The sequence below is a fragment of the Budorcas taxicolor genome, chromosome 15, assembly GCF_023091745.1.
Source record: "Budorcas taxicolor isolate Tak-1 chromosome 15, Takin1.1, whole genome shotgun sequence".
NCBI lineage: Eukaryota > Metazoa > Chordata > Mammalia > Artiodactyla > Bovidae > Budorcas > Budorcas taxicolor.
Genome location: NC_068924.1, coordinates 31,492,484 through 31,505,340, shown reverse-complemented (window position 1 = coordinate 31,505,340; position 12,857 = coordinate 31,492,484).

Below are 12,857 nucleotides of genomic sequence, written 5' to 3'. Positions count from 1 at the left end.
GGAATTTTTAGGACTTCCACCCTGGGATACAGGATCTCAAATGATCATGAGAGAACTGCTGCCTAAAGGCAGGTAAGGGGAGGCAGTTTATATAGAAGCTTTGCAACAAAGGGCAGGTAACCTGAACTCCAAAAGATTATTGTCATTAAAGAAAACCAGAGGGACTTCCCTGGCGGTCCAGTGGCTAAGACTCTGTGCTCCCAAAGCCGGGGGCCTGGGTTGGATCCCTGGTCAGGGAACTAGATCCCACATGCCACCACTAAGAGTTCAAAGGCTGCAACAAAGGCCCAACACAGCCAAATAAATTTTAAAAAAAGAAAAGAAAAGAAAGAAAACCAGACATATCAAGTTAAGGAATTTAGCACTTTTCTAGATATGGGAAGATGCAAGAATATGGGCTCACTGAAATCATCCCTTTGATATGCACCTCAGCTAAATGGGGCCGGTTTCCTGTGTTTTCACATCCCGTTTCTCAGGAGGTTGACCTGGGAACAGCGTGGAGGGAGCAGAGGCCCGAGTTTGGACATCAGGGAGCCAGCTCACCTGGGTTTATTCCCCTGGTTTTCCCCTGACCTGCTGGATCATCTCAGACACCTTCTCAGACCCTGTCTTCATCTGTAGATGAACTGGCTACTTCTGCAAGTGTAAAGAATTAAGTGAGATTGTACATGTCAACATTGCATGGCACATAAAACTTGCCCACTAAATGTTACCTATGGATATTATGGAATATTCAAATGAGAGATTGTGGCTAAATCAGTTTGCCATTCTGCCAATGTCGTGGTTTTATTCGGGTTTGTCTGTGTCCCACCTACCCAGTGACAAGTGGCCACATAAATAAGACCCAGGTCTGGTTCAGTCACACACACAAGCATTTCTTAACAAATGGGTACAAAGCATTCCCGTAGCCTGTTCCTGGAGACTCAGGTTAGGTCCTCCTCTCACCCCCACCCCTTGCAGGAAAACATGGGCCCTAGGAAGCTGTTTCACTGTTCTGGGGCCAAGGGTCTACTAAACTTCCGGTCAAACCTGGTAACAGAGTTTCTCATTAAGCACAGGGACAAGAGATGAGACGCATGGCGCCTGGTGACACAACTCTGAAGCAGGAATTGGCCGGCTGTTTGCCAGGTTCTCACAGCTTGTTCACTCAAGCCCATCCCAGACAACCATGTTTCTTAGGCAGCATCAATTTCACCTGTGAAAAATAATTCCTGGTATTCCTTATGCTAATTCCTGCATCATTGGATTCAGATTGAGATCATGATGTTGCAAGATCTGGGTGGAGGGAGCCACCTCAGCAGCTTGGATTCCGGAATAAGGTGCTTCAAATGCAGACCCCACTTAGAGTGTCAATCCTGGCTTCGTCAATATGCGCAACTGTGCTCAGTTGTATCCGACTCTTTTGCGGCCCCATGGATTATAGCCTGCCAAGCTCCTCTGTCCACGGGTTTCTCCAGGCGAGAATATTAGAGTATGTTGCCATTTCCTCCTCCAGGGGATCATCCCAACCCAGGGATGGAACCTGAGTCTCCTGTGTCACCTGCATTGCAGGCAGATTTTTTTTTATTGCTGACCCATCTGGGAACCTTGGATTCCTGACTAGGACCCTTTAAATGTTAACAGTATGCCCCAGGCAGGGATTAAAATTAATTTATACACTCATACTTGACTCTGTTTATATTAAAGTAGTTAAAAGTCAACTAGAGACAAATAAACAAAAGCTTCCAACAGCAACAGAACAAGAGACAGACATAAACTATTGTGGTTGATAATAAGAAACACATAATTTTGTCTTCATCCCATTTCTAACACTGAGTTTCTAAACCCTTCTTTCTAAGTGATAGGCTTAAGAAAGTTGTCTTTTGTTATTTCTAACAAGCCCGCTTCAACCACACCAGAGTTTATGTTAATAAGGTGATTTTTGGAAAGTCCCCCAAGGATGGGAGCTGGTTGCCAAGGGAACCAACCAAGATTAAAGGGCTGGAACTATCAATCGACCTCCCCACTCCTGACCTCTGGGGATGGGAGAGGGGCTCAAGGTTAAATCAACTGTGGACAGCCAACGATTTAATCAACCATGCCTATGCAATGAAGCCTCCAGGAAAAACCCAGAAGGATGGGATTCGGGCAACTTCTAAGTTGGGGCATTCATGGAGATATGGGTGTTCCCAGAGAGGACACGGGACTCTGTGCCCTTTCCCCATGCATTGCCCTAAGCATCTCTTCCACCTGACGGTTCCTGAGTTTTATCCTTTTGTAGTAAGCTGGTGATCTAGTAAGTAAAATGTCCTCCTGAGTTCTATAAGCCAATTAATCAATTTGATTAATTTATGGGGCAAAATTAATCAAACTTCAGGAGGAGATGGTGGGAACCTCCAACCTGTAGCCAGTTGGTCAGAAGCACGGGTAACAACTTGGATTTGGGATCCACATCTGCCTGTAATGCAGGAGACCTGGGTTCGATCCTTGGGTTGGGAAGATCCCCTGGAGAAGGGAAAGGCTACTCACTCCAGTATTCTGTCTGGCCTGGAGAATTCCATGGACTATAAAGTCCATGGGGTCGCAAAGAGTCAGACACGACTGAGATACTTGCCCTTCCTTCTCTTCCCTTCTGAAGTGGAGGAGGCCAGTCTGAACGATGAACCAGGGGTTCTGATGCGATCTCCAGGTAGCTAGTGTCAGGACTGAGTTAAACTGTAGGACACTCAGCTGGTGTCACAGAACTGCTCAATGTTTGGAAAACTCAGCTATCTGGCATCAGAAATGAAGGATGGGACTTCCCTGATAGACCAGTGGTTAAGAATCCCTCTTGCAATTCTGGAGATGTGGATTCAATCCCTGGCCCAGGAATTATAATCCCACATACCATCGGGCAACCGAGTTGGTGTGCTACACACACCCTAGAGCCCATGCTAGGCAACAAGAGAAGCCACCGCAATGAGAAGCTGCACACTGCAGCAAAGAGTAGCCCCTGAGCCCTGCAACTAGAGGAAGCCTGAGTGTGACAATGAAGACCCAGTTCAGTTAAAGTAAAATTAATTATTATTTTTTAAAGTGAAGGAGTGTTGTAGCTGAGTGTGGAGTGTAAAGTAACACACACAAGGAGAATGTTTTTCCTTTAGAATCATGTCATGGATTCTCTTTCAGTGAGAATTGCTCATGTCAGCCATTTACTTCAGAGAAGGCAATGGCACCCCACTCCAGTACTCTTGCCTGGAAAATCCCACGGACAGAGGAGCCTGGTAGGCTGCAGTCCATGAGGTCGCTAAGAGTCGGACATGATTGAGCGACTTGGCAACAGCAGCCGCAGCCATTTACTTAGGAGCCTCCAAACAGGCTTCCCTGGTGGCTAAGATGGTAAAGAATTCACCTACAATGCAGGAGACCTGGGTTTGATCCCTGGGTTGGGAAGATCCCCTGGAGGAGGGCATGGCAACCCACTCCAGTATTCTTGTCTGGAGAATTCCATGGACAGAGGAGCCTGGTGGGCTACAGTTCACTGGGTCTCAAGGAGTCAGACATGATTGAGATACTAAGCACAGCACAGCCTGGACAGTGAGATAGTCAGTGTTGTTTGGGCAATGCCCTCGGACAGTCATTTGCCCTCACCAGGAATTCATGCCTTTGGAATAGTCAACTAGGTTCTCATCAGAAAGCCCACACTCTAGAGACAGCTATTACAAATGTTTTGGTTATTCTAAGTCTCAGTCAATACAAGTGATTCTTTTTTACTAATTAGCATAACAAATGTTAAAAATTGATTTTCACTACTGGTTTGTTAATGAGCTTAATGAGTATTCAAACGGACATTGGGTAGTGAATTCAGAAGTATTTATGGCAGACGGCTCATCAAAAAGATTTCATAGACACACCCAGTCATTTTGTGAGCAGGTGCGAGAATATAACAAGTCCTGCAGCCTCGGAGCTGGCAGAATATTGTTCATGCTCTGTGTGCGCGGTCTGAGGATTCCGGTTGTCTGTTACCAATGTCTAATTAAGCACATCGAATAAGGTGTGATGAGAATACATAAGAGAGATGACACGGGATGTGCCCTTTTCCTTGTCGATGTGTGATAAATGCCTGTGTGTACAGCAGAACCTGTCACGAGATTTGCTGTCATTAAAATCTGGCAGTGAGGTTACGGGGAGTGTGTTTGTCTGCTAAGGCTGCCGTAACAAAATACTACAGACAAAGTGGCTGAAACAACAGAACTGTAGTTTCTCACAGTTCTGGAGACTGGAAGCCCAAGCTCAAGGTGTCAGCAGGGTGGGTTTCTTCTGAGGCCTCTCTCATTGGCTTCCAGATGACTGTCCTCTTGCTGGGTCCTCCTATGGTCATCCCTGTGTACACATCTGGAGTCTCTTCCTCTTCCTATGAGGACACCAATCAGATCAGAGTAGGGCTCACCCTAGAGGTCTCAACTGGGCTTCCCTTGTGGCTCAGCTGGTAAAAAATCCACCTGCAATGTGGGAGACCTGGGTTCTATCCCTGGGCTTGGAAAATCCCCTGGAGAAGGGAAAGGGTACCCACTCCAGTATTCTGGCCTGGAGAATTCCATGGACTGTATAGTCCAAGGGGTCACAAAGAGTCAGACACAAGTGAGCAACTTTCACTTCACTAAAGGCCACAATTAACCTAATCACCTCTTTAAAGACAATATCTTCAAGTATGGCTATCTTCCAAGGTACTGAGGGTTAGATTTCAACATACAATGTGTGGGTGGACACAGTTCAGCCAGTAACAAGAAGTAGATAATCTGTACCTGCTCCAATTTGGCAGCTACCATTATCCATCAAAAAGAACTAATGATTAGGCATGACTAATACGTGAACCCTGAACTTCCAGATGTTCAAGCTGGTTTTAGAAAAGGCAGAGGAACCAGAGATCAAATTGCCAACATCCGCTGGATCATGGAAAAAGCAAGAGAGTTCCAGAAAAACATCTATTTCTGCTTTATTGACTATGCTAAAGCCTTTGACTGTGTGGATCACAATAAACTGTGGAAAATTCTGAAAGAGATGGGAATACCAGACCACCTGACCTGCCTCTTGAGAAATCTGTATGCAGGTCAGGAAGCAACTGTTAGAACTGGACATGAAACAACAGACTGGTTCCAAATAGGAAAAGGAGTACATCAAGGCTGTATATTGTCACCCTGCTTATTTAACTTATATGCAGAGTACATCATGAGAAACGCTGGGCTGGAAGAAGCACAAGCTGGAATCAAGATTGCCGGGAGAAATATCAGTAACCTCAGATATGCAGATGACACCATCCTTATGGCAGACGGTGAAGACAAAGTAAAGAGCCTCTTGATGAAAGTGAAAGAGGAGAGTGAAAAAGTTGGCTTAAAGCTCAACATTCAGAAAACGAAGATCATGGCATCTGATCCCATCACTTCATGGGAAATAGATGGGGAAACAGTAGAAATGGTGTCAGATTTTATTTTGGGGGGCTGCAAAATCACTGCAGATGGTGACTGCAGCCATGAAATTAAAAGATGCTTACTCCTTGGAAGAAAAGTTATGACCAACCTAGATAGCATATTCAGAAGCAGAGACATTACTTTGCCAACAAAGGTCCGTCTAGTCAAGGCTATGGTTTTTCCTGTGGTCATGTATGGATGTGAGAGTTGGACTGTGAAGAAGGCTGAGCGCCAAAGAATTGATGCTTTTGAACTGTTGTGTTGGAGATGACTCTTGAGAGATCCAACCAGTCCATTCTGAAGGAGATCAGCCCTGGGATTTCTTTGGAGGGAATGATGCTGAAGCTGAAACTCCATTACTTTGGCCTCCTCATGTGAAGAGTTGACTCATTGGAGAAGACCCTGATGCTGGGAGGGATTGGGGGCAGGAGGAGAGGGGGACGACAGAGGATGAGATGGTTGGATGGCATCACCGACTCAATGGACATGAATTTAGGTGGACTCCGGGAGTTGGTGATGGACAGGGAGGCCTGGCATGCTGTGGTTCATGGGGTTGGAAAGAGTCAGACACGAATGAGCGACTGAACTGAACTGAATTAAACCAAAAATAGAGGATATTTGGAAGGGGGAACAGCTCAGTCATCATCTTTAAACATTTTTAATAATAATCACTACCTTTAAGTTCTTTTATTATGTGCCAAGACCTGAACTGGGCCCAGCACTTTACATGTTACTCTTTCAAATACTCAAAGTAATCCTGTATCATGGAAATTATTTTCATTTCATTGACAAAGGCACTGAAGAGCAGAGATTTTGAGTTACTTGCAGAAGACATGTAACCAGAGTCAAGCTTCAAACGCTTGGGCGCCTGGCTCCAAAGGAGAAGCTCTGTCCCACAGTCATGCTGCCTTCTTTGTGGAAGAGGAAATGGTAATACTCATATTACTTTATAGAGCAGAACGAAGCCATTACAAGAGAGCCAGGAAAGATACGTTCAAATAAAGAATTCTGGTGGCTCAGACAGTAAAGACTCCACCTGCAATGCAGGAGACCCTGGTTTGATTCCTGGGTCAGGAAGATTCCCTGGAGAAGGGAAGGGCTACCCACTCCAGTATTCTTGCCTGGAGAATCCCATGGAGAGAGGAGCCTTGCAGGCTATAGACCGTGGAGAAGCAAAGAATCAGACACGACTGAGTGACTAACTTTCTAACGACAGAGTCATTAAAAAAATGAAATGTATTGGTGAGCTAATAGATTTTATATAGAAATGTAAAGGACCTAGAGTAATCAAAGCAATTTTATAAAAGAACAAATTCCAAGGGCTTATAATACATGATTTGACACTTGCTATAAAGCTATAGTAATTAAGAAAGTATGGTATTGGCATAGATAGATGAACAGATAGATGGGAGAAAATAGAATATAGAAACAGAATCATACACAGAGTCCAATGATTTCTGACAAAGGCAATTCAATAGAGGAAAAATCATTTTTAAGTGATACTTGAATAATTTGATATTTATATAAGCTCAATGATCCTCGGAGAAGGCAATGTCAACCCACTCCAGTACTCTTGTCTGGAAAATTCCATGGGCGGAGGAGCCTGGTAGGCTACAGTCCATGGGGTCGCTAAGAGTCGGACAGGACTGAGCGACTTAGCAGCAGCAGCAGCATCAGCAACAATCCTCACGGAGAAGGCAATGGCACCCCACTCCAGTACTCTTGTCTGGAAAATCCCATGGGCAGAGGAGCCTGGTAAGCTGCAGTCCATGGGGTCGCTAAGAGTCGGACACGACTGAGTGACTTCCCTTTCACTTTTCACTTTCATACATTGGAGAAGGAAATGGCAATCCACTCCAGCGTTCTTGCATGGAGAATCCCAGAGACAGGGAAGCCTGGTGGGCTGCCATCTATGGGGTCGCACGACTGAAGTGACTTAGCAGCATCAGCAGCGATGATCCTCAACCTCCATTTCATACCATATGCAAAAATTCATTTGAGATGGATCATAAACCTAAATGTAAAAACTACACTATAAACCTTCTAGAAGAAAATATGGGAGAATATATATGCAAAGACTGAGGTGGAAAAAGATTTCCTAGGCCACATAAAAATACAACAAGAACAGAAAAAAAAATTATGACTTCCCTAGAGGTCCAGTGATTAAGACTGAGCTTCCAATGCAGGGGTGCAATCTGATCCCTGATCAGGGAACTAAGATTCCATTTGCCCTGTGGTGGGTCCATAAAGAAAACAAAAACAGATTCAATGTACTTTATTAAAATAAAAATGTCTAATCAACAGGCAATTCCCAGACTGGAAGAAATATGTGTTTCTGACAAAGGACTCCTAAACAGAATATGCAAGAACTCCTAAAAGTATACGATAAAAAGACAAAGAATATTTTTTAATGGGAAAATAACATGGACATGTTTCCCAAAAGAGAATATGTGCGTAGCCAATAAGCACATAAAAAAGACACTCAGTATCCTTGATCAACAGGGAAATGCAAATTAAAACTACAGCAGGATACTACTACAAACCCACTGAAAGGGTTACATTTTTAAAATTGCAACAATACCAAATATTAGAGGCTACGGAGCAACTGGATCTCTTGAACATTGATGGTGAAAAGATAAAATGGTACAGCCGCTTTGGAAAACTGGCATTTTCTTATAAATATTCAACTCTCTTGTGATCCAGGAATTTCAAAAGAAATTAAATCATATGTTTACTAAAAATTGTATAAGAATGTTAACTGTGGCTTTATTTCTGGTAGCCAGACCTTGGAAACAATGTAAGTTCATCAACAGGAGAGTGAATAGACAAACTAAGATATGTTTGTACAGTGGGATCAGTTCAGTTCAGTACAGCTCAGTTGCTCAGTTGTGCCCAACTCTTTGTGACCCCATGGACTATAGCGCACTAGGCCTCCCTGTCCATCACCAACTCCTGGAACTTTCTCAAACTCATGTCCATCAAGTCGATGATGCCATCCAACCATTTCATCCTCTGTCATTCCCTTCTCCTCCTGCCTTCAACCTTTCCCGTCATCAGAGTCTTTTCAAATGAGTCAGCTCTTCGCATCAGGTGGCCAAAGTATTGGAGTTTCAGCTGCAGCTTCAGTCCTTCCAATGAATATTCAGGACTGAATTCCTTCAGGATGGGTTGGTTGTATCTCCTTGCAGTCCAAGAGACTCTCTTGGACTTCTCCAACACCACATTTCAAAAGCATCAATTCTTCGTTGCTCTGTGTTGTTGGAAAAGGGTGTTTGATATGACCAGTATATTCTCTTGGCAAAGCTCTGTTAGCCTTTGACCTACTTTATTTTGTACTCCAAGGTCAAATTTGCCTGTTATTTGCCTGTTATTCTGGGTATCTCTTGACTTCCTACCCTTGCATTCCAGTCTCCTATAATGAAAAGGACATCTTTTTTTGGTATTAGTTCTAGAAGGTCTTGTAGGTCTTCATAGAACCATCCAGCTTCAGCTTCTTCAGCATTACTGGTTGGGGCATAGACTTGGATTACCGTGATATTGAATGGTTTGCCTTGGAAATGAACAGAGATCATTCTGTCATTTTTGAGATTGCATCCAAGTACTGCATTTCGGACTCGTTTGTTGACTATGATGGCCACTCCATTTCTTCTAAGGGATTCTTGCCCACAGTAGTAGATATAATGATCATCTGAGTTAAATTCACCCATTCTAGTCCATTTTAGTTGGCTGATCCCTAAAATGTCAATGTTCACTCTTGTCATCTCCTATTTGACCACTTCCAATTTGCCTTGATTCGTGGACCTAACATTCCAGGTTCCTATACAATACTACACTTTATAGCATAGACTTTACTTCTATCACCAGTTACATCCACAACTGGATGTTGTTTTTGCTTTGGTTCTATCTCTTCATTCTTTCTGGAGTTATTTCTCCACTGATCTGCAGTAGCATATTGGGCACCTACCACCCTGGGGAGTTCATCTTTCAGTGTCCTATCTTTTTGTCTTTTCATACTGTTCATGGGGTTCTCAAGGCAAGAATACTGAAGTGGTTTGCCATTCCCTTCTCCAGTGGACCACATTCTGTCAGACCTCTCCACCATGACCCGTCCATCTTTGGTGGTACAGTGGGATGTTGTCCATAAATTAAAAGGAATAAATTATTAATATATACAGCAATAGCAACATAGATGAATATAAAAACTATTACATTATGAAAAAAAAAACAGACATGAAAGAGCACATACACTGAATGACTCATTTATGTAACGATGCCCAGAAACAGGCAAAACTGATCTGTGCAAAGGGAAATCAGAATTGTGGTTACTGGACATCTCTGGCGGTCCAGCATTTAAGGCTCCACACTTCCACTGCAGGGGCCCAGGTTCGATCCGTGGTTGGGGAACTAAAATCCTGCATGCTGTGCAGCATGGCCAAAAAATAATAAATAAATAAAAGGTTTTAAAAAAAAAAGAGATGATTGTGGTTACTTCTGGGAGGTGGGGGGAAGGTGGTTAACCAGAAAGAATCATGGGGAAATTTTCTGTGTGATAGCAATCTTCTGTATTTTTATTTTGCCATTGGATACACAGGTATATTTGTCAAAACTCATCAAATTGTACACTTGAGGTTTGTGCACCTTACTGCATGTAATTATATTTTAATTTAAAATGAATTTAAATAAATAAAAGGAGGAAATGAGTTGCATCTCCCAGTATTTTGCTCCTTGGCACTTGAAGTATTCAGGCTAAACTACATGTTGTTGGAGGTATTGTGGATGGTTGAGACTAAGTCAGTTAAAAAGTAAACTCAGATTTTCAAAACCTTGGTATACATGATACCATACTAATCATATATTTTGTAAAAAGCAGTACCTGTGTTCATCTTCTCCTTTCAAATATTCAACATAAATAAGGAAATTTATGTTGCTAAAAATTTCAAGGTGTTTTAAAATGTTTTTGTTTCTTTTTATTTTCTGGAAGTCTCCCCTTATCTGGCCTTATCTTTACTCCCCTCCTGACACCATTCTGTGTTTCTATCTTAGAAGGTGTGGTGTTTGCACATTTCCTTTGTTAAACATCCTCCCCACCCCTATTTCTCATCAACTTCTGCCTCTCCTTAAAGATTTCATGCAGAAATCACCACACCAGCAAGACTTCCCAGTAAACACCACTAACTCCCCGTAGTTTGAGTTCTGTGCTTATTCTAGGTTTATCTGTAATGCTGCCTTTACCTCAGGTTAAATGATACCCAGGTTTCTTCTGGCTCAAAAATTTTAGCTCTTTGAACAATTGGTTCTAGACTCGAAAGAAGAGAAACAGTCGAGTCACCAGCAGTAGCATCTTCATGAGGTTCCACATGAGGAAGACAAATGAAAAAAACAGAACCTGGGGACACTCTTCTACGGGAAGTACAGCACCTAAACTTAGGTTGGAAACTATGGTCTCCACTGACTGATAAGAGTAGGCTGATACTGTCAGACTCATGTAGAGTTGGATGCTTGAGGCTTTGGGGTCTGATATGAAAGCACTAAACTTGGTGGCAGAGTGGGTCTGCATGAGGGCCCTGGGTGTGGGGGTTTGAGAGAAAAGGATTCATACAACTCAAGACTAAACACAGATACTCCAAATATTGGAGTATTGCAGTACTCCAATATTTATGGGGTACTTTCTCTGGTGCCAGATTCTATGCTAAACACTTTGAATCCATGACTCTTATTTAATCCTCATTATAACTCTCTGTGGAGAGATTAAGTAGTGTGCCCAAGACTTCACAGCTAGGAAGTGATAGAACCGGGTCTCATTTCTGAGTCTGTTTGACACTGGAGTCCATACTGTCAATCATCAGGCTCTTCTGTTTCCTAGGAAAAGAACTGCCAAAATCATTTCGCCCTGTCTCTTGGTTTCAGGTACCTCAAGCAGCCCAAACAGATAATCCTTTTCCCATTATTTTTAGGTTATCTGGGAAGAGGAGTCCGCAGCATTCCCCAATAACCTGTTCCAGCATCTCTCACATCTCCAGCCAGGGAGCCCTTTTTTGTATGTAATCTGAATCTCTACTCTTATTGCATGATTAGTGGATAAGTGTAAATTATAATTTCAATAGAAGCAGGAGGATGCAGACACTGCTACAGTAAGAACTTCAAATACTCTTTATCTGTTCTATTCATCTGAGTTTTGTCAGATTTCTATAGCAGGGTAGAGTGGAGTCATATAAAAGAAGACTGATGAGGGGACAAGGTAAGACAAGAAGCAAATATTCATTAAAGAGATGGAGAAACGGATTTATTCTCATTAAGGTGGAATGAGACCTTATGTAGACCATAGCGTCAATTGTACTATGAAACTATGGTCTAGCCAAGGGAAATGCAGGCACTAAGCTAGTAGGCATGGGAACCAGGAGCAGAAAACCATAGCAATGTTATGCTGGTACTCTGCAATAGTCATCCCGCCTTGGTCCCTTGGTCTAAATAAGCAAAAACTACAACAAACACATTCAGCACCTACTAGGAACTCATTTCTCTATATTTTCCTCCTCCTTCTCTTGAGCACACACGACCATATTATGGGGAAATCTCTGCTCTCAAAAATAGTGCTGCGAATACCCAGAATTCTGGGTCTTTCTTACTCAAGAGCCTAACCTCAAACCTCAGAATTGAAACCTAAAATGTCTCAGGCCACCGAGTTGGAGAATGAGAGGTTTTAAAGCTACAATGTCTAAGTTAGTAAGGGGCAGAGCGCATGTTGAGAACAGCATCACTCATTTAGCAACAGATAGCTGGTTCATTTCTCTTTATTCTTTCCATTTTCTTCAACTCAGTGTGGGAAATGAGACCCAGGACAAGTACAGGTGACCTTTGGATGACACTGTGGTTCAGGGGACCCACCCACTGAGGGACTGAAAATCCTCCTATAACGCATAGTCAGCTCTCCATAGCACACATCCTCTCTAGCCCATGTTTCACATCTGCTGACTCAACCAATGGCCTTGATATTTGCTATAGAGAAAAAGCTGCCTTAAAGTGAACCCATGCCATTCAAACCCATGTTGTTCCAGCCAGAGTCCACTGCACGTTTTTACAGAGACCAGAGCTGAGAGGAAGAACTAGTGCCTCGAGCACTATCGAGAAAGCAAGGCTGAGCCAAACATGACAGTGAGACATCCTGGTGGGGATGAGCCATATGAGATCAGGTATCATTAAAGGAAAAAAGGATGGACTATTCATGTGTAATACTTGCCTTGAGTGGTTTCTAAGTAAGGATCAAGAAAGGAAGCTGAACTGGGCTAACATGGTGACACTTTCCCTCACCCGACAGCTTGAATAAACACACCACCTCCAGCATCTCTTCTGGTTGCCGGTACAGCAGAAGAGATGTACTTTGTACAAGTCTGGGAACAGAAGCCAGGTTTTCTGACTGTTGCTTAAGTCTGT